This window comes from Amblyomma americanum, chromosome 6 (genome assembly GCF_052857255.1).
Source record: "Amblyomma americanum isolate KBUSLIRL-KWMA chromosome 6, ASM5285725v1, whole genome shotgun sequence".
Taxonomy (NCBI): domain Eukaryota; kingdom Metazoa; phylum Arthropoda; class Arachnida; order Ixodida; family Ixodidae; genus Amblyomma; species Amblyomma americanum.
Window position 1 is genome coordinate 24618425 of NC_135502.1, and position 18462 is coordinate 24636886.

The window sequence follows — 18462 nt, forward strand, 5'->3', positions numbered from 1 at the left end:
CTGTTCAGAGGCAAATACGGCAGGATTGTCAATTATTAATAATTCCTTACGCATCAATACGGAGGAGGAAAGACGCAACTAAACATTTGGTGTCTACAGTCCTCTGAAGAGCCCCAGATGACGGTTAAAACTGCTGTGGAAGACCCACACAGCGCGTTTCTGAGCTAACTGTTTTGCTTTAGCACGTTATATGGCTTAAAATCAAACGTGAGAAGAGTACAAAAGAATGTTGCTGATTTTCACGTTTCCTGCCTTCTAGATGCCGTCATAAGCATAGAATACTACCGCCTCTCGCTAACTTGGCGATTTTCGGGTCCTGGTCACAGCAGTTCAGTCATGAGGAAATAGAAAAAAAGTCCCATTGACTTTTATTTCAGCGTGTCTAAAATTCCAATCGTGTTGAAATTAAACCGATATGTTCCACTTTACATGTGCCTTCACAGGCGCATGTAGATTAGGCGGGTAAAACTTGTTATTAATTTTCTTTGCCGCTGCTGCTTCCGGCGCTTAAAAGCATGAACACGGCAATGAAAAACCTGGCTTTCTAGTTTCTTTTTTTGTTCTTGCAATCGAATTATGCGGCTTTAAAACCTGTTGCCCCGGCCAGACTTTTTGTTTAAAGCCCAAAACAGGAAGCCTCAGTTAAGTGTGAATGAGCTGGTCAACCGGTCAATAGAATATCGACTAACGTGCAAACCCCTATGAGATCGGGCTTGGTATGCGGAGTCTTGCAAGCCCTGCCACAGTCATCGTCATCAAATTTGCTTTTTCCCGGTTCGTGATCCAGTCCAGTCCGTCTTAATGCCTTCTTTTTCACTCTGTAATGTGAGCACAGCCAGTGTGTTCTGCTCTAGGGAGATAAAGACAGGAAAAGAGCATTATTAGATTAGCATTGTTCATGCCGGGTCCAAGTAAAAAAGGGGGGGGGGAGGAAACTAGGTTAGTCTAGAGGCGAAACTGCCCAGGCAGTCAGTAGTAGCAGGGCGGGAGCGCGTACACAGATACTTCTTCGCTGTAGCAACGGAAACGGCGGATGCAAATGGCCCCAAGTGGAAACAAAAATGAGCGGAACGTCGTTCGATAAGGATCTTAACGCGCGAATAAACTGTCCCGCTGGCGCGGCGCGTGCAATTTCGCCTTCGCTATACGGCCCCGATTGCTGCTCCTTTTCGTTTTCTTCTCCGCTGTCGGGTTGACGGCAAAAACAACATGGGGAGACCCGCAATCGCGACACAGCGAGGGAAATGAAAGCCATTACGGCACGGAAACGACATAATGCTCATAGCGGCCCGTTGCGGGCGTGGCGAGTGCCTTCCCAAAGAGAACAAGATAGGGCGGCGGGAAACATGTTCGCAACTCTTGCCGTGGACACCGCCACGTGCGAATCGGACTTCCTTAATCAAGAGCGCCTTGGGTGTGAAAAGCAGCCCAACTTATGTGTTCTGCTTTCGTACTTTCTTTTTCTTTTTTTCGGTGAAACAGGACGACAGGAAGATGCTCAACTGCTTTCGGGTTGAGTAGCCTTGTGATCGTAATAAATCTGGCGAGAAATAACTACGCCTCAGATGCCACGTGGCTTCTATGTTTCAAAAACAGGCGGAAATTAGTTTCAAAGGAATGAAAAATATTAAAATTATGTTCTTAGTGATAATACGCTTCTAACTGATTGAAGGAGACAAGGAAGAGCTACAATTTGTAACAGCAGTTTTTTAGTGTTTTTGCGCGGTTTCGCTTCTCTTATCTTCTGAGATAAATTCCACCTGGAGGTAAGAAAACACTTATTTTAAAATTTGCCGGTTTGAATTTCGTTCAGGGATAACAGAGCGCCTTCATGTAACAATAAAAATGTGAAATTGCCAAATGTTTTACGAGCTGTTTATTCCTTTGTTGCTTTGCAATATAAGATGCCTCCCGCGGCCTTTTATATTCTCTCTAATCAAATTTTTCGCAAACATACGTCTGCACAGCTTATTTCCATCTCGCGCAGTGTTTCATATACTGCGGTATACATATAAGCTTGGCGGGCCAACACTGCGACTCATTATTCTAAAATTGGCTCTGAATAGACGGCATATTCCAGGCATATTTCATTTCTTGTCTTGCGACTTACTTTAGTGCCAACCAACATACAGCTCAATAAAACGAGAGCCTGAGACGAAAGCGCCTCACCATTCCGAAGGCTGCCGCGGTAGCTCAGTGGTTATGGCGCTCGGCTGTTGACCCGAAAGACGCGGATTCGACCCCGGCCGCGGCGGTCGATTTCGATGGAGGAGAAATTCTAGAGGCCCGTGTACTGTGCGATTTCAGTGCACGTTAAAGAACCGCAGGTGGTCCAAATTTCCGGAGCCATTCCCTACGGCGTCCCTCATAGCCTGAACCGCTTTGGGAGGTTAATCCCGCATAAACCAATCTATGTACGGTGTCTCTGAAAGCCTACGTTGGGAAGATGTTTAACTGTGAGCAACACTATCTCTCTCTACCAGGAAAATAATACACCGAGTGCATTGCGCTCACTATCGGAAAGAACGTTTCCTCAAGCCGTCAACGCTGGCCATTACGAAGTACACATTTGCGAATCGGAGTCAGCGCTTAACAGTGTGTTGTGCTCCCCAACGTTGCCTCATTTTTCGCAAGCGCGTCATCACTACTGTAGATTCCGCTTTTCTAGGCTTCGGGCATGACGGTAGACACCTGAGCAAAGTTGCCGGCTTCGACGCCAGTTGGTTATACCAATTATCAAAGTGCTACCTCAACAGCACGTACTGACATTTCAAGAGGCCCGGGTAGTCTAGGTAATAGCTTCAGAAGGAAACGCAGCATGGATCTCGAAGGAAACAAAAAACTGGTTCATGCTTGTCGTTCGGCCTTGCCTTTTCATGAAGAACGGGCACAGGCAGAGAGCTGCATAACTCATCAGAATTTCAACGAGCTAGCGATCCGGTTTCCCGTAGAAAGGGATGATCTAACATGCTGCCATTTTTTCGCGTCTGCATGAAAACACCTAAAAAACGAATGACTTGCTATGCATACCCAAAAACAGCGCATACAGGGTGGTATTTGCAAGTCGGCTCGAATTCGCCCCCTACTTATGATAGCTACACTCCTGCCAACCATTCTGCGCTGTGGAGGAGGATCTGCGTGCGGGTAGAAAATAGAAGCAAAGAGGTACGAACCGCATTCATGGACTTCAGAAAACGAGGTTACCGACTGGTTAAAATCCACTCTTCCTGTCTCATCTTATTTTAGTTAGCGCGTTCTTTATCCGCCAGTCGCCATTGTCTATGTCAAAGCTACTGGAGAGAAGCTTTCAACTATCTTTTTACTTATGTTTTCTAAAAGGTACACTTCCACTAGAGGTGTGGATTAGTTTCAACTTCCTGGAGCTGCCAAACACGCATTGAAATACAAGCAGATGGAAGTTCTATCGATCCAGAAGAGGAGGGACTGAACGAGTGAGCTCATGTTCAACAGTAACTAATTGCATATCCTGCTAACCACAGCGGAGGATTGGGGCTTCAAAGGCTGATAAGAAGATGAAATTATTCACTTGGGGCTCAAGACCAGTTTCAACCTTAGGTCACTTACTTGCACGCCCAAATGATCGACGTGACCCCTCTTATGTTTAATTTAATTTAATTTAATTAGAGATGATATAAGAGGGGCCGGCCACGTCGATCATTTGCCGGAGCGCCTAGCAGAGGCTACATATTTTTGCGAGGTTTTTCTCAAAGAGATTACGTGTGCAACATTGTAGCGAAAACTTAATAATTAGAATTGCATAATAACTACATGTATTTCGATTGCATTATGTTGACGGTGACCAGAGGTAGGTAACCAAACGGCGTGGGATTGGTTTTGGGGCCAAATTTCGACAGTGTCACTATACGCCACTGGGGATGGTGAAAAAGGCGTGCGCTTACAGTCCGAAATCAACCCTAACCGAATATCCCCTGAGATATGACTTGCCTCTCATTACCACATTATTCATGTTTACTGAATCGACGCTTAAATGTGAAGGAACCTAATTTTAAGCTTGACTCGAGCAGCTTCATAGCTTAATCTTAGAGCGACCTACTTTTGCGCCATAGACGTTCATCGCGTCGAACGGAGTGATCCGAACGAGTGGGTAGTGTTGATACGAGTATAATGATATGAAGTATCATTGCATGAGAACTACCCACCCGCACTATCATACGAAGTATCATGAAATATAATGTTATGTGCAAGCGTAGGCGGTTGGGCCAGTTGGTGTGAGTTCATCTTCAACAGCGAAAAAGACGGGGCAAGGAAGACGGATAACACGAGCGCTGACTGCCAACTGGTGATTTTATTTCAGAAGGCGCAAAAATATGGGCTTCGACCGGTTTTAAAAACGAAAGACACAAATAGAAAAGGCACTACTCAGCATACGATGGAGAGAGAGAAGGCACGTGCCCAGCTCGGCTGCTAACAACTGCAAGCTCAGAAAAACGCAAGAAAAAAAAACAAAAAGAGCAGTCAAAAGGTGTGTAAACAGCCACAACACAAGGCTAGCTTGCGGATTAGCCTTGACACGCGCTAAGCCGCAAATTAGCCTTTAGTTGTCGCTGTTTACATACCTTTTTTGGTGACCTTTTTGTTTTTACTGACAGACAGCTGTTAGCAGCCGAGCTGGGTACGTTACTTCGCTCTCTACATCCCATGCTTTGCTGTGTCCTTTTACATTTGTGTTTTTTTTTTCAAACTAGTGGCAGCCCATTTTTTCGCGCCTTCTGAAATAAAATCGCCAGTTTATAGTCGGAACCTACTGTTGTCCTTCTTTCTTCGTCCTTCGTTCGATGATGATTACTAAATGCATTCGTTTAATATTCTGACCAGGCAAATTGAAACGAACAGTTCTGATGAGAGTGAATTTTAATGGCGCAAGGGCATCTGCGGCCAGACAGCGTCATTGCACAAGGTATTTTCGTGTACTACAGGTTGAGTCAAAGGCCGATTTCCCAAGCATTTCGCCCTGATTAAGCCGAGCACCAGGCCAGGAGAACCTTGTACCCATTGTATCAACGGTGGGCACCCGGCGCCACTCGGATCGGACCCAGCACCTCCCGCATGCGACGCGGATGCTCAAGCACTAGGCCACTGTTGCGGTTAAAAAACGGATAGTTCCGTTGTCGTCATAAAAAGAACTGTTAAATCCAATTAAATTTAGGACCAGGAGCAATAGATCAACGCTTCTAGTTTGTGCGGTTGCCACAATGTGCTGCTTGGCACTCAACAGTCAAAATCAACGCGGCAGTTTCGAATTTTTGGTAAATACTACTGATTTTCTATCTCGTTCGGAAATACAATATAACCTCGTTATAACAATACGCTTTATAACAAAATAATGAATATAACGAAGGAATGACGATTCCCGTGGGAAGCTCGGTCAACACGGGCTATAATGAAGTTGTGGATATAACGAGGTAATCGCTGGGTTCCATCAACTTTGTTATAATGAGGTTCAACCGTAGTTGGTATGAGGGCAGCAAGCATTTTATAGGCGGTATTTTGCAGCGATGAGGAAGAATCAGCCATGAAAATCCGAATATTAGCTCATAATCTCTCTAACTCTATAGTTTTCTCAAAATTACAATTTTAAATGAACGCCATTCAGTCATTCAGTGTTTGCTACTGTCGGCCAACAGATTACGATAATTGCTAATGCTTAGAAAATCTGTGCTTGTAATCAAGATCTGGCTCTCTGTATGCGCTATTACAATAACTTTAATCCCGAACTGTCTGAAGTGCTGCCTAGACGTTAACTTCGAATTCTGAATATGTTCTTAACTCAGCTTTTTTTGTGATCCTTGCAAAATGACTTTAGGGACGGCAACACTGAATCAATTAGTATTTTTAGTACGTGCTAGCAGGCAATATCTTTAACGTACCATCGGGGGCGAAATTAACAGACCCCCCCTCCAAATTCCGACCCGTGCTACTCTGCGTGGGGTCACCACCTGACAAAACGCTTCTGGCGTCAAGACTGGCGCAGTGGGCTCGTTTCGACACCGGAATGCACTTTGTCAGGTGGCGCCCCTACGCACAGTGGCACGGGTCGGAACTTACAAGGGGGGTCTGTTAATTTTCCCCTTATGGTACACATTCAGCACACCTAGTCGCAAGGTTTCTTTTTTCATAGCTCCGAAGTACTCTGCGACAGTCTATGTTCAAATGTTTCATTTACAGAATGTTTGTGCGGTTCAGGAGTGAATACAGATATGCACTGCGAGGTCTGCTGTTCTATTAAAACAAAACGTTCAGTTCGAATACCCAGCCTATGCATTACTTGCTCAAAACATAGTTACTCAGACGGCGTTGACAGTGGAAATCGCACTGGGGTTGTTTCCCCTGTCCTTCACGTAGGGCCAAGTCTTGAGCTTGTCTTCAAAGCATCCGCCTCGCTGAGAAAAAGAAAGAGAACCATTTATATTGCATCAGACCTTGGAAGTGGGCTGGCGTGTTTTAGAAGAACGATATTATTACGAAAGATTTTTTCCTGCCTCCTTTTTTTTGGAGCCGACCTCTCCTATAACAAACTACTTTTCTGCCCTCTAAGCGGAATACAGTACTGTCATTGGCTTGAAACGCGGCGGCTAAGGTTTCTGCCTTTCGTTTCTGTCACTCTCCCACTGTTCATCCGAGGCCCACTTAAGAAGAGTTTCTGCGAAGGATATTAAGTTTCTCAATCTAATAACTTGCTAGCCCTTCAAGTACAACTGACGATAGACATCGGTAGTTGAGCCTTTCCCATCTTTTTTTTTTCCTCGGCTGTGCAGTAACGCAGGCAATCCCGGGGAAAAGTTGTATGGTGCAATAACCCAATTCGGTTTTTCATACAAATCACATGCAGTTATCAGTAATATGTCATACAAACTGATTCATTTTTTTTAATTCTCATTTGTCATACAATTGTGAATTAATGTCGTACAAATTGTATCACATTTATATTGCGAAGCCTGAATGAGGTTATTGCATCATACAACATTTTTCAGTAGCGAACTTTTAGTTTTTACCCCGGTCTGCTCCATAGCGACGGCTACTAAAGAAACGCGAAAAAAATTTTCAGCTGAGGATTCATCAGAGTAGTGTTAAATCGGATCAACTGCTTTCAATTGAGCTTTTGACATTCGAAATTAGCAGAGATGCTATTCTAGAGAACCTTCCAAGCAAGAAACATAAAAAGCCGGATAAATTGGCGCTAATGAAGAGCGAGGAAAATAATTGAAAGGCTCTCCGTAAGTTAAAATGAAGAATTACCCATTAAAGCACACACAACGGGTGGAAACACTATGAAAAATATGATCTCTGACGCGAAAAAAAAAAGTATATAAATCCCCTGATACCGAGTGCAAAAGAATTTTGACAGCGAAGATTCTGCCGCGAGCACTAAGTGTCTCACGTAGTCATCCTCACAAAAACAATGCTAACAAATGCTGTCTAAACATGTATACGAGCGCTGTTATGCAGGTAAATGACTCGAGGAGCCTCATGGATTTAGTGAGCCAATAGTTTAAGGCACAGCAGCCGAGTAAGTACGAAAGAATGTAAATGTTTCGCACAGCAGTGCCTTTCCTTGTTGTATGGATCACTGATATATGTAAACAGTTTTATACTGATATAAATGAGAAGCACTTTACTGACCTTTTCCGCACATAAGAAATACTCCTGTGCATAAAAGCACTGCATGTTATCCTTCAGTAATTGAAATGACAATATTCACGACAAAACGCTTTGATCTACCTAAATATTTTTTGCTATGAAGTTGCAATCACTTAGCTTGAATTTTTTTACTGTGGTTAAAACTTTCATTATGCACAAAAAGATACCAACGGGCTTCCAAGCAAGTTAAATGTTCAGACAAAAAAAAGAACGTAATTTTTTTTTTGCTACACGCCTGCATCATACGCTACTGTTGGTGCGTAGTGGTAACGGACTGGGAAAGAGGTACTTCTGGAAGCACAGCTGCATATCGTGAACAGACTGTGCCTTCATGTACAGACTTACGCCAAAGAGCCGCTTCTAAAATCCGTGCATTGGAGCTTCTTTGCTATGCGTACACTTGCTCAAATTTCTCGTGAAAACTGTGCTGCTTCCGCTCTTACCGTAGAAGGCTCAGTAGTGACGTTGACCACTAAGTATTTCGAAAAATTCAACACTCGCATACCGTCACTAAGCAAAATTTAAACGGTGGGCCTTTGACGTTTATCAAAACCCGCCTTGAGCTTTCGAGCACTAAATCAGCTTGAAAGACATTGCCAAATCGCAATGTAAGACTTGTGCCCACATTTCATACGCGCGCTAAAGGCGTACCAAGCATTAGGAAATTGTCACAGAAGTTTTCTTCCTCGCCTGGCTTGAGGCTGTCTCGTCTCTTGGTCAAGGCTGCTAAGCTCTTGCATCAGAGGGTAACTGCTGAAGGGAGGGGGAGCTAATCGATGCTGCCTGTGATCGAGCTAACCGCAGTACAATGTCGGAGACGTTTGTCGTCTCAAGGGTTTCTTAACGACTTTCCACAGGTAAAAAAGTTTAAAGATATCAAACCAAACATATCGGCAAACAAAAAACTAGAAAGAAACGGATGAGAAAATGTTGGTTCAACGTGCTAAATTTGGGAGTCTAGTCATTTCGGTTATGATCTGCGCAATCATGTTTCATCAGCGGCAGATTACACCACTGTTGCAACAGTCCTGCTGCCTTCAAGAGAAAGTTGGTCTGCAAAGCAGGAAGAATGAGTGGAATCTTGTTTCCAGTTTTATTGTATTATTTATCTGCCCAAGGTTTAAGTATGGCTACGAACGAAGGCAGGCTTAAAGGTTCTGCTCGAAACTGTTGTACATTCCGGCCGAAATATCGACTACTTGAGAACGGGTTGTCATTTACAAAAGCCAAAGAAGCGAGAAATGATATTAGATCGCTGTTCAATCAGCAATAATATTTCTCCGTGACACCTTCACAATGCAAACTGGATGATTTGTTTTCAACCCACTGACATGAACTGCTATTTCTTAAGCTCTCTCATTATTAGGAATATCCAGAATGTGTTCGTTCATACTAACTAAAAGAATGAATGAAGAGTATTTGTTATCTAGATAAGAGCTTTTCCGCTAGAATTTTTTTGCAGCCAAGAATAATTTAAACTGCGATTGGGGTTTCCTCGAACGCCATGGCTCGCATGTTTTCTTTCATGAAAATGGTAGACGTAAACTTAGCAATTACAACTTATCAGAAATCAAGAAGGCCAGTTTTAGGCGAATGTATGGATAAAATATAGTGGTTTAGTCAATTTTATTACGAGCGCATTGTTGCTGAGCGCTTTGCTAGGTGATGCGTTTTCGAGTTGAAAGGTACCTGTGCTTGGAGATAGCCTTAGGCGATCGAGGCATATAAAATATGTGGCTCATCGTGCGCTTATTTTTGTTATGAAATAAATATTTTTTAAATCCTTTGAGTCGGACAGCGTTCCCTCGTTATCATGCTTTTTACCGTGTCATTCCTCATTTTTGTGAACCTTACAAGCTAGCTTTCATTTATGGTAGCATTTGAAGTGCATAGGATTTTCTGTCCGATTAATGGAATCACTACCGAACTTAAGGCACTTGCGGCTTGCGGCGTCATTCCAAAGCCGGGTAAGACTAGCCCTACGCTGTACAAGAGACAGCCTTCGTGATAAGGGGAAGTGATGGAGCGCAAAAATAAGAGTGCCTAAGTGCGGAAATAGTGACAAGACAAGATAAGGCATCTGAGTAGCATTGCACAAGTTAGTCCAGGCCATTGCTCGAAAATAACCTGCGCAACCGTAAGACCAATGCCGCAAGCAAAAAAAAAAAAGAATTAAAGATATCATCTGATGATGATGATGCTAGGTTTTTTTTTGCGCAAGGTCATCTAAGGCCAAAGTGCGCCAAACACAAGGTTTTTGGTCGGCTCGGGCTAAAATGTCGCACATGTTGAATTCCACAACGGGCGTATAGGGCCTAGTAAGTACAGGATTATAGTCTGTTAAGAGGATGTGTAAGTCAGGTGGAATGCCCTAAAGTGGTGTATAGCGCCTAAAAATTGTGGTAAAGAGTCGTTACCTATAAAAAGACGAAGCCAGGCTGCCTCAGTATAGATATTACCTGCCTGTCTCTGAAGTATAGGGGGGGGGGGGGGGGGGCGTGTCCCACATCAAGGTATTGCAGGTAGGTTGTAATGAAGTCTACCAATGATTTAGTTTATTTTGCAAGACATTTGCGGAAAAGTATAATCTTCCATGCAGTAATAATAGGCTAGTCTTTTGGGACCCACTAAGTTCATTCCTTGCTTGTATTAAATGCTCAATTATGCGAAAATCAGAACTGAGCGAACGAAACAGCAGTTGTACCTTCAAGGGAGTTCTCGAAAATTTACACGCTCGTCTTGGCGCATTACATTTGTTCGTTAAAAGCACTTATATTTTGCAAAGCGTTTCATGACCCAATACCCACTACTTCTAAAATGCTGTCCAAAATCCTTCCTCGCTTGCACCTATCAGCGAGATGTCCTGTTTTACGTCTTTCCTGCGCCGCTTCTAGCAGCCATTACCCAATGCAACGGCTTCGACTACGAACGGCGCAAGCCGTCCCCGTTTCCTCACGTTCTCTTTTTTAATCGCTGTCACGTTCTTTACGGCTAACTTAACGCTAGGAGCTCGGGAAACAATTACTCGAACGAACTTGTCGCCTTAATTGGTGCGTATTTCGGGACGTAATGGGCATGGAGCTGCTCTTCTGCTTTGCTAATGACTACCGATAGTGGAGGGCTTTTTGAAACATTCATTTACAATCAACAAAAATAAGAAACTAAGCAGATCTGCATTAAATGTTTTGAGCCGAAAGAGCCATTTCATTACGGAACGGGCCATTATCCTCCGGTTTATTTTTTTTATCTCTTGAAGTAGAACCATTCCGGCGCCTAGACGCTGGCGATCCAGTGGCCCCGGCTTTTTCGAACGGCTGTTCTTCCTGGAACCGGTTTTGCCCTTTTAAATTAGTTATTTCCTATTAAAACTTGAAACTCAAGGCACGGACGAAATGATACGCACAAAAACAGCGACAATGTCAGAACTTCGCGCCCGCTGTGCCTGATGTTCACAGGAAGCTCTAGAGTGCTTGAAATAAACGCACTGATGTAAATGCAAAGCTCCTCGCCTTCACTGCATTTGAATTAGCTTTGACGACGTGACAAGCATTTGAGCCTCTCTGACGGCACGGGAGACAATAACAAAGGCACAGTCGTCGAAGAAGACGTCCACGGGAAATCTTCCGACATCGGAGCTAATCAGGAATGCCTGTGAAGAAAAGCCGCCATGGTGGCTGAGGGGTTATGATGCTAAGCTGTTGATCTGAAAGACGCGGGTTCGATAATGGTTGCGGCGGTTGTGTTTCGCTGGAGGCGACATGCTAGAGACTCGTCTACTGTAAAATTTTACTGAATGTGAAAGAACCTAAGCTGACCTAAATGATTCGGTGTGGTACACATGGCGTCCCTCATAGCCTCAGTTTCGTTAGGAAGTTAAGCCCCATAGAACCGTGAAACCAAACTATACCTGGGAAGGATTTTTCTCGACACTGATAATCTCATGCAGGTGGTTGTCATGCACATGTTTTTCTTTGACATATAAAAGTGAAAAAGAATGCTGAATCCAGGCGAAATCCCCCCCTCCTCCCCGCCTCCCCCTAGAAGCCACGATACCTCAATTTGTGTGCGCATTGCGTAGCATTGGACAAGTAGTTTTCTATCTCGCTTTCCGAGAACGTCACTGCGGTTCCAAATAGGACTCCGTTCACTCTGATTCAGTTCAACTTACTTCTTCCGAGCGCACTGATCCTACCCTCTTCAGTGGTCTGTCATTCCCTGACTCGTCACAACCCTATTTCAAGAAGCCGACGTCGGTGACTTCTGTAATGTTTGCGCAATGGCAATCGTAAGCTTAATTGAAGCTGAACCACCAAGCATGACTGAGGCCTGCAGCAGTTCATCTTGAAAATAAATACCTGCTTCTTTATCAGCCGCGTCAAATGATTTTAAGGAGTGCATTCACATTTCCTTCATGAAGGGACAGATATGATAGTACAGCGTTTTTTTTTTTTCAAAGAACCAAAAACTTGGCGAACACTTATGCTTCGCCTTTCAGGCTATGATGAGATAGCGTTAATGAGTTCAGGCAGCACAAACTCTTGCCCAAGTAGACACGGACGCTGCTTTCATATTTTGTGAGAGATCACAAGTTAAATCCCCGCTTTCACCAAGTTGTACGCATGTAATGCATGCCCAGAGAGAGTTAGAACCGGAGTGGCACTCACTCCTAGCGCTGTCCTTTTCATTGCCTTTTTTCTAGTATTGGCTTGCTTAGGCGCGTCGTATTATACATAGTGTGTGTTTGCCACTATTTTCTCATGGTTTGTACATATTTAATATACACTAAACATCAAAACTGTAAGAAATACAACGTTGAATAAAAGAAAGTGCCTGTGTGACTTATGGGTAGCGTCTCTAACTGCCAATCTACGGACCAGTGGTTCGATTGCTGAATCAATATCTGTTTTCTTAAAAACTAGAATAAGAGAAAAATGATTAATGTTTTAATCACTTTTAAAGCCCGCCGCTTCAAGTTTTATGCAGCCACTTTTTTTACTAATCCGAATTTTTTGCTGCCGCGCTGGCTCAGTGATTAAGGAGCTCGGCTGCTGACCCGAAAGACGCGGCTTCGATCCCTGCCGCGGCGGTTAAATTTCGATAGAGGCGAAATTCTAGTGGCTCGTCTCTTGTGCTATGTCAGTGCACGTTAAAGAACCCAGCTGGTCAAAATTTCCGGAGCCCTTCACTACGGCGTCCCTTATAGCCTAAGCCACTTTGGGACGTTAAACCTCCTAAACCATAAACTATGAGCAATCCGAATTTTTGGCTCAAGCCGCCACCGACGACGACGCCGGGCGTCTCTTCGACATGGGGCCCTCAATGCTGTCGCGTTAAAGACGTTCTCGAAACAGATAAACACGCAAGACTACAAAAACCTCAGGCGTTAAACTCTCGAAGCTCAACCGGAGCAACTAATGGCCAGAAAGAATCCCCCTCCTTTGTGTGTTGTCTCTTACTCGGCCTAAGTATTTTTTGCTTCTGGCGGAAGCTACCGCCGGCGCGGTCGTGTCTGGGATCTTGCTATCAAAGCACCTCGCGAGCGCAAAATTCGCGTCATTGGAAGGCGCCTTTTACAACGTACACCGGACTGTCGCGATCGCCGAAATAACAAGCTCCGGCCAGACACGGAGGGTCCCTAAGTGCAAGGAGGTTTTACAGTACGGCCTGTGGGATGCTGGCGCCAACCGTTGTAGCTTCAGCTAGAGTGATAATAAATGGCGCGACTGAGTAGAAGCCCAGTGGCGTCATTCCTCTTCACGCTCGTTCAAGTCAAGCAGCATGATGTCATTTTTCCCAAACCATGATCGTTTTCCCAGTTCAGAGGCAATGTGGCAGTGGAGAGGAGAAAAAAGATTCCCTTGCGTTTATAGGGTGGGCGATACTAAATTTGAGTACACTAATGCAAAAAGCCTCCAGAACTTCCTACTTCCATACTCTGCCCAGCATGCCACCCGAAAGTTAAGGTGTTTTAAGCTTTTTTCGACATCTGCAGAAGAAGGAGCGGTTTATCTTTTTATCTGTTTCGTTGTTATTTCACACACATTCCCACTCAGGCCTTCTGCGCAAAACTGAAATGCTCTCAGGTTATGCGAGACATTTTGTTTTTTTCTTCATATTCGCAGAAGACAAGGTGCTGTGATATATTTTATGTTTGACAGCTTCATTCAGTCTAAAAGAAAAAAATTGTTGGACATTGGGTTAGGTATTACTCCATAATTATTCGCGACAAGCAATCTGCATTAATCGTCCTGGCTAGTTTCACCTCTTGGCTCATAATATATACAAAGGACATGCTTAACTTCAGGAATGAAATTTTCGAAGGAATACGACATACGCGCTGTAATAGTGATGCAATCATGCGCGCTCAAGCTAACAATGACTCATTCCCAATTTTTTTTTGTGGCACTCGCAATCCGAAACATTGCGTATTAATGAAACCGGCGACCGTGAAATAACAGTTGTTTCGCGAAGCGACTCGCGGACCTTACTTACACCATCCTAAATGTTTGCAGCGGTGTTGTTGGAGGCGTGCAAGCGGACACGAATAATGTAGAAGCCTAGCAGCGGCTTTCTTTTTCGAACAGCTCGAACCGAGTAATTTTTTATGTCCGCTTCTTGTTTCCTTCGGCTGGCCGCCTCAGTGCAACTATGTAGCTGCCCTGATAGCCAGAGCGGCGGCCCTGGTATACACAGAGAGCGGGAAACAAAGGATGGACACCCGACTATAGTTCCGAGCCAGTGAACGGGGTGTCGGGAACTCGCTCGCAGTGTCTGAAGGGAGGCGGCTGCTGGCGCGTTATCGGAGCCATACATCTGTGCCCGCCCCCAACACACAGCACACACCGACCGGCGCACTGACGCAGCGGCTGGCCGGCAGAAACGAAACCTCCGCTGCTTGCACCGCCGCCGCCAATGGCACCGATGGCGCAGACCCCGGGCTCTCTGTTCGTGTCAGCAGATGAAGCGGCCCTGTACGGGGCCCCTGCGGGGCCGGCTTCCGCGTCCGACTGCAATCCATTAAACCATCCTTCTTCCAGCTGCTGTCCCCCCGGGAAAAAGCCGACCGGCCAGCAGCACCGCCAGCCGCCTCGCCTTTGGCTTGGCTTGGCTCGGCTCGCCTCGGCCGCTGGGCTCGGCTATATCGCAGCGCGCGCCGATGCAGGGGAAACAACAGAAAGAAGAGAAAAAGAAGAAGAGGAAGGGCCAAGACGAAGAAAGAGAGCCTTCCGTTTCCCCCGGAGGCACGGACTGAGTGACCGCTCCGGAGGAACCATATTTTCAAAAGCGAGCTTGTGGACTTTTTTTTCTTCGTTCTCTTGCCCTTCCCTTCCAGTTGTTGTTCTCCGCCGCCGAATGTCTCTTCACTCACTCTCACACTCAAAACTGCTGTTGTTGGCTCCGGTGGACAAGGCCTAGCTTTGACGACTGACTTTTGCGGCAGCGGGCAACCAACCCTTCGCTTCGTTCCCGCTGTTTGTGGCGTTGATGAAGCGGTCCGTTGCGCGGCACTTCGTGCACCGACTCCATTCGCAGCTCAGACTTCAGCATCGGGCAGAAAGCTACGTTTTTAACCTTTTTTGGTTTGTTTAAGGAGCTGCTCTTAGCTGGGCGCTAGTCGGATATGCTGGACAAGCCTGTCAGCTGTGCCAGCATCGGGAAGTCGATGAAAGTGTCAGACGAAAGCGTGTCCAAAAATGCTTACTTCTAATAAACCCACTGCCTAACTATGTCGTCATGGCTTTGCGAACGGCGCCTCGTACCGACACGAGGGTTGTACCATATAACAAGCTTGTTTCTCATTCATGGAGCAATGCGACACATTTTCTTCATTCGAGAGGGGTGGGTGGCGAGAGCCTTATAGAGTGGTACTCCTTAGCAGTAGTTGAGCGAAAAAAAAAAATGAACCGTGAATGTCCCTGACATAATACTATAAGACATCATTACAACCTTTTGCGTAGTGGAGATTTAAGTTACCAGTCACAACTGACTCTTTTCGACATGATCTGGATCTGGATCCTACGAGAGTTTCCTCTCTTTACGTAAGTATGTTTATCTATGCGAGATCTGCTTCACCCATTAGCATATATCAGGTAGATGCTCGCCAGATATCGAAGCGGCACCTGGCGCCAGTTCTGATCTACTTACGGCACGCGTTAGGTGGGAGTGACGATACAGAGATGCCTGCAAGGGGTGAAAGAGCGAGGGTGCACGGGTAGGTGGCGCAGAACGCAGTTTTGCCACGCTTTCCTACGTCCCGGAGTATTGTGATCGCTACAGTACATGCAGAACATGGGAGGAGCTATGACACCCCGATAGATGAAGCGCGTTGTCCTTACTCACTGCTTCACTACGTACGCTTGCGTCAATGGACCAGCGACGCAATAAAATACGCATTTTTCTTCTTCGGGAATCGAATTTTCGTCATATGCACAGCGCCTTTGTTAACAGTGGGCGCATCTGTCTTGACAATGCAGTTCAGTCGCACTGAAGCAATTCTCTTGCCCCTTGCTTCCACCAAAAAAGATAAAAAACCCTGCCGTGAGCATTCTTAGGCAATGTTAAGCAAAATAAAACCAACAAAACGACTCGTTAATAGTAGTGAAAATGGTTAATAAATATGTTGAAGTTTTAAATTACGGAATGAAGAACCGGTTAACATTTTAGACCTGAAAATTTTGACAGCCGTCCATCATGACAGCGGCTTACATTTCCCACTTTATGCAGCGAAATAAACGTGAAAAAAATAATAATAAAAACACTGAGTTGACTGAGGGCAGTGATCCGGAAGAGGCGCGAACATTGCGTTTCCACCCTTCCCTTGGAAATGAGGCAAAGCTTCGTATCCGCTGCTAATCGAACACAGCACGCTCTACGTGTAAAATGTGCAGCAAATGTGTGATGGCGAATGCCGCACGCCGCATCGCACTACGTTTATGTAAACAAGCCACTAGCGCGAAGGCGACAGTCGTCTTCCTCTATTACAATGTCGCCATAAATAGCAACACGGCTATTCGGAAGTCGACCCGCTTCGACAGTGGGCGTTTCACCTGTACTTTTCAGGACTGGCGGAAAATTCTACATCGGTGCTTATCACCGAATAAGTGGGTGGCATTGACATGCGTCAGAACGTTTCGGAAGCCATGCATGAACGTGCGCCGGCACCCGCCCACACAGATGAGCCCAAACGGTTAATCCTGCAAATAAAAGGCGAATCGCATATCCTTCAGCCACGAGCATTTCCTGCCCAGCGCTGTCGTACACGTAAAGGCTTCGTCCTACGCAAAGGTCTTCACAATGCAGTACAAGATAGGTACACTAATTTCAGCCGGGGCTATACTAAACCACTCTATCGATGCATTCGTACTAGCTAAGTGTCGGGCCTATGTATAGCATTCTGTCAGAACTATGTTTAGTTCGAGAACACTAAACTTAGCAAGTGGCGCCTAGAGAAACGAAGATAAGGGGCGCCTTTGTTCCGCTAGGAGCAACGTAAGTTCGCAATCTCGTGCGTCATTTCCGCTCTTGTTTTCGGCACGCAGATCTACTCTAGCTCCCAGCTCCTGGTGTTTGCGTAACGTTCTGCACCTTCCGTATTCTTTCGAAGTTTGCGCCCGCAGCTAAAAACAGCTTCGAAACATCAAGCACGACAATCAGTGCGCCGATTCCCGCAAGCTTTCGGAAATTGGGGCACTGGCTTGTCTGTTCGCCCGCTGAATAGTTTTCTGTGCTGTAGACTATCATGGCAATTTAGCATTTGAGTAGCTCTGTCGTTTTCCTTTGACGTCAGCAGCGTATAGCCGAGCTCGCGGGCGCTGGGTTTTTCGCGTAAGCCCTTGCATGCACGGATTTGAACATTCGCTCACCCCTGTAGTTATCTTTGAAAGAAGAAAATTCTTGGCGTACCGCAAAGAAAGGCCGCAGCTTGGGAAGTGAGCATTATTTGCGGCTTCTCTGAAGAAATACTTGCTTAGAGAGCCGATGCAAAAGTATTTCGCCAATTAACTTTACATGTTTCGGGGATCAAAGTGTTGTGAATGCTAAAGCAACGACACTTCATCACCACGTCATGGGTAGAGATGGGCTGGATGAAACTTCAAAAAAACTAACACCTTTTGTCAGTAACTACATATTCCCTACTTTCCTCACTCCTGTCAAAATTATTCGAGGAAACGAAAATTTATGTCACGTCCTTTTTTTTTTCTCCTAAGGTGCACATCCGAACGCCCTGCATCTGGACGTTTTGAGTTTGCACAGAAGAAAACCCTGCAAACGTAAATAGCTCCCGTCGCGGTAGCTGGAGCGGGCAAGGAAACGGAAGATTCCGCACAGTGGCCCTAGCTATGAAAACATAGACAGCTGCGCCACTCACTCAGGGAGTTTTAATCTTGTAGAAACAATAGTCCGGAACGTTTTGTCAAGATATTATTTTGAATGTAGCGCCAAAATCTGCGAAATGCGATGAGTGGCGTTTTTTTTTATGAACTGCACCAGGCGCGCATTCAAGCGGTAGTCAGAAAGGTTGAAGAAAAAAAAAATTCGTCTCCCGGTGCTGAAAGCCCAACCTAGTTGAAGGATTGCTCTAAACATCGCTTGATTTGTACAAGTTTTTCGCAGCCAGAAAGGCTGAATGAGGATCGTGACCCTTTTCGTAGCGTGAGAGGCTGCTTCAAAAATCACTTTGAACACTCAAAGTAATGGTAAATACCAAGGTAAAAAGCAGCTATATCTCACGTACTAGAGTAGAAGGGTGCCTCTAAAACAGGTTAGGAATTTCGCATGAGT